The sequence below is a fragment of the Alosa pseudoharengus genome, unplaced genomic scaffold, assembly GCF_046254945.1.
Source record: "Alosa pseudoharengus isolate Yale_2024_CS ecotype anadromous, Long Island Sound unplaced genomic scaffold, YU_APseudo_1.1 YU_APseudo_1.1_scf_10, whole genome shotgun sequence".
Lineage (NCBI taxonomy): Eukaryota > Metazoa > Chordata > Actinopteri > Clupeiformes > Clupeidae > Alosa > Alosa pseudoharengus.
In genome coordinates, this window is record NW_027468565.1 from 19,749,447 (window position 1) to 19,756,815 (window position 7,369).

Here is a 7,369-nt window from a genome sequence, read left to right on the forward strand (position 1 = left end):
CAATTACCAATAAGCAAAAAACCCTGCCTGTTTTTTAGCACTGTATAATCCCAGTAAATGAATACGCTTGTTTTGTAGATCCTTGTATGAAAGGGGATCAATAGACTTCTGTTGTAGGAACAGAAATGTGGCTGTGACTTCCAATGCCTCAGCGCAAAACTAAATAGTAATTTGATGTCATGCATAAAATATTCCTGCTAGCAAAAGGATTTTTTTTTTTTAAAGCAAGAGACTGTTTTCAGGGGTTGCTATGTAACACTTCAACAGTTTAAATAGTTCAGTAGTCCTCAACACTATTACTCATATTCTCTCTTTCTCTCTCTCTCGCTCTCTCTCTCTCTCACACACACACACACACACTTACCCACAGAACATACCATTTCCAGGGCATTTTTAACCTTAACAAGCATCAATACGATCTCTCGTCTCATTGCTGTCTCTGTATCGTTGGATATGGGTTTTGACTTCATCACTTCCACCCAACATCCAAAGACAACAAGTCAAATGCTGGGGCTTTGCACTCTCATAAATACATTGTCATGTATGGTTCCACACACACTGACACACACACACACACACACACACACACAGAGAGAGAGAGAGAGAGACCAAATAAGGATGTGCAGGAATTTCCCAGCTTCCATCAGAACACACCTCTCATCGTCACAGAAGGGAACCGTGTGCTTTTAGCGCTTGGAAAGGGCAGAGTGTCGACCTCTCTACTCAGTGTTGGCCAAGAGGGCTTTTTTAGGAGTAAAAGCCTCATCAAATATAAATGGACAAAAGAGTCTTCCCTCAGTGTTATCTAAAAGTGTCCATCCACAAAGGCTTTCTCTAATACCAGACAGAGCACTCAGGAAACACTGAAGTTCTATGCAAGTGCAACCTGCGTTGTGTATGACTGCACTGATGGACTGAATGGTGGATGAGGTGGTTTATTTGTCTGCATGGGTCAGCAAATTCAAACATGGGGCATGAAAACCTGGTCCATCTATAGCAGTTATCATTTTTCTTGCATGGGGTTAAATTACTACTATGCTTTACTAAATGAATAAATTAATAAACTTCCTAAATTCAATACAATTAGAATCACTAATATAAAAGTATGAAGAGGTGTCCATAAAATAATCACAAGAAACTCCAAAACGTATAATGTGGCATAAAAACATGAATATGAATGTGCAAGTGTACATAAAATATTTAAAATATTTATTTATTTCTAATCTGTATCTAAATACATAAACATTGTTATATGGTGATCATACAATGTGAATTCAACACATAAACAACCAGACAGTAAAACACTCAAGTAACAAAGTAAATCAGATACACAGATACAAATCACTGTGTACAGTGACAATAACACTAAACAACGCTCACAAAAAAGCAAACATTACACTCCCGTGGCAATAAAAGGCACAGCATCTGGATTCTAGAACGTAACAGAGTGGAAACTTCAAGCATGCACGAGACATAGAACCCAAACAACAACCATCACTGGTTACCTGCATGGGTCAGCAAATACAAATACGCCCACGGGAGGACATGAAAACCTGATCCACCAAAATAAATATATTGCATGAACACAATAAAAACATGCTTCAAGAACAAATAAAAATACATGTTTCACATGTTCACATGTCAGTGCCAAATGTTACAAGACAGTGCCAAACGCACATGGCCCGTAGGGAGGACCATACACAAGGAGGGATGCAATATGCAATATGCCATACAGCATGACCTTTAATGACCTTTACGACGGAGCCTCCCCTTGCCCAATCCACCTACAGCAGCCATTGCTCTTCCTGCTGCAGGCCACCAACAATGCCATCAATGACCTGCCCCATTTATGCAGAATTTAGCATCAAACACAAGGAACAATTCATTAACCCCATTACACAAGCACTGGCTTTCATGGATGCACACACGCCATAGGCATGCTTAGCTCTTATGCTACATGCTGTTGGTGCATATTGACATTGTAAACATTCTCTAAGAAGATTAAAAATCAGTTTGCAGTAAACCTATTTATTGGCTAAATTTTGGTGCCCCCTCTGTCCCTTGGTGCCCTACGCACAGTGTGTGATGCCTGTGATGGTAGCGGCGGCACTGCTCTGATGGGTATAAAAACACAACAGGCAAACAGACATCCCCCAAAGGATGCTGTGGTCACAATAATTACTACAAACTGCGCCTGTAGCACTACAGCAGTGGTTCTCAAACTTTTTCTGTCATTCCCCACTTTGGAGGTCTGACCCCATCAACCCCGCAAAACGCTAATGTTATAATATTTCTTTCGCATTTTGGTTCCATGTTACATTTTTCCGCTGGATCGGATTTTATTCTAATTCATATATCGGTCTGTTTATGACTCCTATATTTGTGTGTGACTATTTTGTTTTGAATCTATGATGTTCCTTGTAAAGATAAGCAAAAAAAAAATACATTTCCTACAGGCCTTGTTGCATGGGGGATCACAAAGAAAATGTTTTCCGATGCCATACCTGGCTTACCAACTGCGTGTGTAGCCTATTCCAGAGGGTATACTCTTGTTATCCTCTAATTAAAGTGCAGAAAAGCAGCACATCTCCCAGTGGCCCTTGTCACATGCTTTCTCCCCACTGATGAGGTGCAGAGGACAAAGGAATTATTCCTTGTGTGTGACAATCCACATGCAACAGAAAGGTTAATGTATTTGTCACAGTCACATCAGGTCACAGTCACACCAGGTTAATGTATTTGTCACAGTCACACCAGGTCACAGTCACACCAGGTTAATGTATTTGTCACAGTCACACCAGGTGTGCAAATATATCGTCCAAAATGCTTGATTGCATTGCATTCTCCACATTTTTAGCTACATTTTCATGTACCACATCAGCATTTTTGTTCAGTGAATCTTTTGTAAATTGCTTTACAATTACCGTCGGGCCTATAGGCCTATTGCCTGGCTTGCCTAAGCTTCGGTCACGTCCTTTTACAATTTTATCATTGTAATAAAAAACGCAATTTGCCACATAATTTCAACATGCTGCTGGCCTACTAATGCTTATTGTACTTTATTTTTTGCAAAAAGAAAGAAATCCTTGATAAAATAACAAGTCATTCACATTATAGGCTACTTTACGCCAGGGTGACACTATGACAAGCCTGTTCTGAAGACTAGAGGCAAGCCGAAGGCTGCTGACAAGGGACCGACGCTATTGTAAAGAAATTTACAAAAGATTCACTGAACAAAAATGCTGATGTGGTACATGAAAATTTAGCTAAAAATGTGGAGAATGCAATGCAATCAAGCATTTTGGACGATATATTTGCACAAGCTGGCAGAATAGGCAACATGCCGATGTGCGTTTTATTTGGAGACTGTTTTGCGAGACAGAGTTTGCTGCTGATATTCTGGGGATAGGCTACAACATAGCCAATGTAGGACTTTAGCCTTTTAATATAGCCTATTTGCTGCATTGGATCAGTCTTTCTAGAACAGGCAAGAGCTTTCTAGCCTAACGTCAGCAGCGCTGCATCACCCATATAAACAACCAGCGGATGGTGGGCGGGTGCGGTTTTGAAAATTGGTCAAAAACCTTTGGTGCTGATGGATGGCGGATGGATGATAAGTTTTGTTATGCAGTTATGGTTGAAATAATAGCCCATCAGCGCATCTCTAGTGTGTGCCTCTCTCTCTCTCAGAAAGGAGGGGGAGGCCGATCAAGCATGGATTCTAAACTCTGTGGTGGATAGGATCTACAATTAGGTGTTAATTAATATTACTACGCTAGGTCGAAGTACTCCCAAGTGCTATTGCGCCACACATTGTTTCATGTTGTTTGACCGTAGACATTTTAATCAACTACTCGTGTAACTGTATTTAAGTTGGGAAAATGTGGATGTTTTTGATTACTTCTACGTCTGGCTACGTCTGAGCCCGCTAGCATAGCAACATGCTAACACATTCGCGCCGCGCACCAGAGCGTTTGAGTGCACGTACCGACACGGGAGAGGTATGACTCAACTCGTGAAAGTTAAGGTAAGAACATATATTACTGCTGACATTGGGCGGCGTGTTCCTTTAAACCCTAGTCTCCCCTCAGTCTTTGTCTGGCCTCGTCAGAGATGACACCAAGGTGCTATCCACCCGCCTGACTCACAAGGAATACTCCTCCTGAATTCCCCTCGCCTGTTTCAGCGTCCTCCTGGTCTGACCCCTCGAGTCGCCTCCGGATTTGGATCTAGTTAAGTCGATCTTCTGTGTTTTGGGACTTCTTCCGTTAAGTTTGCTGATCTTCTGTGTTTTGGACCCTCCTTAGCCTACTGTTTCCAGTGGAACTTTCTGTTTGATACTGGCCTGGGTTTGACAACCCATTTCCTGATTTTCTTGTTTGAACTACCTCCCTGTCCTGAGTCTGTGGGCCGTGACAGAAGGCCAGACCAGGCAATGGAGCCTAGATCCAATCAACCTGGCGACCACATCCAGGAACTGGTTAATGAGCTTCGCCAGGCACTGACTACCGCGACAGTGACAATTCCGGCGCCAGCACCTCCTCCGCCGTTGAACCCGTCCAGTCCCGTGGTTAATCCTACTAGACAGGGCAAAACCCAGAACGATCTGATTAAGGTCACTACCAAACATTTTTCAATTGATTCTATAGTACTTTTTCGTGTAGAATCCATTTCTGCTTGGGACATTTTTATATCACGCATAGTTAATGAGATAATTTGCATATTTGAATACATTAGCGAATATTAATGCATAATAAAGAAATGTATTGATAATATGGCTGTAAGTAGATAGGTTAATGACTTTAGGCCCAAATAATATTGAAATTATATCAAGTATAACAAATGATCATACAAAAGTATGATTTTAGATAGGATATTGCAGTTACATTATGCAAATTAGGTAATTTTTTACCTTTTTCGTTTCATGTGCGACTTCACCTTTACAAGAACATTATGGCAAAGCAATTATGGATGTTTTTACTTAATTAGTGTAAATATACACTGTGTGAATTATTTTGTGAAAGCTATTTTGCATATGGGTATCATTTTATCAACTAATTTGCATGCGAGGATAGGTCTGTGAAGAAATAGATTCTAGTAATTCATAAATTCATAATTTGCTAGCTGTCATATCAAGACTGGTATGTCCAGCTAACGTAACGTTTGCATAGTAGGAGCCAATAGATTACATGTCAAAGAAATCTTATGACAATTTAAAGGTTTTTGGTCATATTTTCAGTGCACAGTGACTTTGTACACAAGCGCTTGTTTCATTCCTATTTTGCATTCGAGTGGAATACAGCAGAATTTCCCCTCCACAGACGCACAAATTAGGGAATGAACTTGCGCTCCTGGGGACGGCTCAGAGAAAAGCGGAGGCGTGTTCCGACACAAACGTTCCCTGGTGCTATTTTGCAGTTTCAGAAAACAATTCCGCCACAGACCAAGAAAAACCTAGTCTAAAGTCAGTGGCGCGTTTTTTCAGATGCTATTTTAAGGGCGCATGCTTGGCCATAATGTAGCGTGTCCACAATTTGGTTAAGATGCGCTTGCTCATAATTTTTCTATTGCACAGTGAGATGGAGTACGGCTTGGGACAGAGAATTAGATGCGGGAGGGAGAGGGTCTGCCGGCCCAGACAGACCTATCTCTCCCTCAGTGAGGAGGAATGTAGGCGTAAGCTACGCCTGACCCGTCAGGCTGTGACAGATGTCTGCCATCTCCTGGCAATGCTATTTAATCTAAAACACACACAAACATGCAGTGTAATTGAACGAACATTCGGCTTACTGAAGATGTGCTTCAGGTGTTTGGATAGGTCAGGAGACACTTACTAGCCTGGAAAATCCAGACCCTGGTAATCTAGAAAGATTAAGGATCTGGCCACGAATAATGAAAATGGCCCAACTTGAGGGGCGTCACCAAGCATGCATTTGAAAATCTCACTGCACGCAATTGGATAACACTACAACCAATGTTTACTGATTCCGGACTTCGACGCACTTGGATAACACTACGACCAATGTTTACTGACTGTTGCAGCACTGTTGTCATCTGTTTAGCTTGCCTCAGGGCCCCCCTATATCAGATACACCGACGTGATTGGTTCCTTGCGATGCAAGGGGTAAAAGTAACATGCATTAATACTCGTTGCCAGAGTGTCTCGCAGAGACAATTCAGATTGTGCTTTCGCAAGAACTCCAGGATAGCACTTTACAGTTCAGTCCGCGAAAAGTCGCAGCATTCTTTGTGTCATCCATTAATCATGGATGTGCTGATGACATAAATGAGGAAATATTAGAGGACTTAAAGGTGCTCTCAGCGATGCCACACGTTTTTTAGGCTAAAATATTTTTTGTCACGTACAGCAAACATCACCTAACCAACCGCTAGCTGTCTGTGTCCTGAATACACTGTAAAAAACACGATCTCTGTGGACAGCCCAGGCTCCAAAAATGGCAACAAAAACAACCTGGGCAAACCTAGGCCATAAAAACATAACAAACTGTTCCAGCAAATCACCGACGAGATGCGCATTTAGGAGAGTTTCAATTGCACGGGAGCAGCACAGGAGGGAGGGGGAGGAAGTAGCGAGCTAGCTTTCTGTTTTGTTTGAAAGTCAACAGAAGTGACGTTACCCAGCATCGCTTAGAGCGCCTTTAAGGAGACGTGATGTTGAACTGCATGTGCCGATGCCATTTAACCCAAATGCCCCAGCAGCAGCATGGAAGAGGAGAGCTTATCTGACAGAAGAGCTGCATCGTCTATAGTGAGGTAGAGTGAAGCAAAGTAATCTCGGTCTAATGTTAGACTACATTGCAAAAATATCACCATGCATTCATAACCTCGTGATTCAGTGAGAGGGTGTCTTTGTGACATTTCTTTATTTACATGTTGTCAAAAAGAAAAATGCCAGCCATGGAAACAATTGTGGCAATTTCCTCCCACGCCTGTTTAACCAAAGCTAATTTGGGTGGGTTTCTCCCATCCCCATACAATGCCATTTCTCTGTCTTTTACGGCCCTGACGAGAACGTAGGTCATTATAATAGCAATCCGCCATGGGACAAGCACGCCTGCTTTTAAAGGGAATGTGAGATGACTTTCTGATTGATTTATTGCATGTGACGCCCAAACCACACCTATGAGTAATGTAGCTACTTCAGACCAACCCATTTTAGATTTGCGTCGGGCACAAGAGTCATTTATCCCGGCGGTATAATAGCAACATTGCCCAGAGATCCACCCACAAAGCTACTTGCGTTTTGCGTTTGATATGCTACTTGTGTTTCCGATCGTTAAGATAGGGCCCTAAGTCTTTTGAGTGGATTTAAATCATTTGATGTGTTTGCTGTGGATGTATATTACCA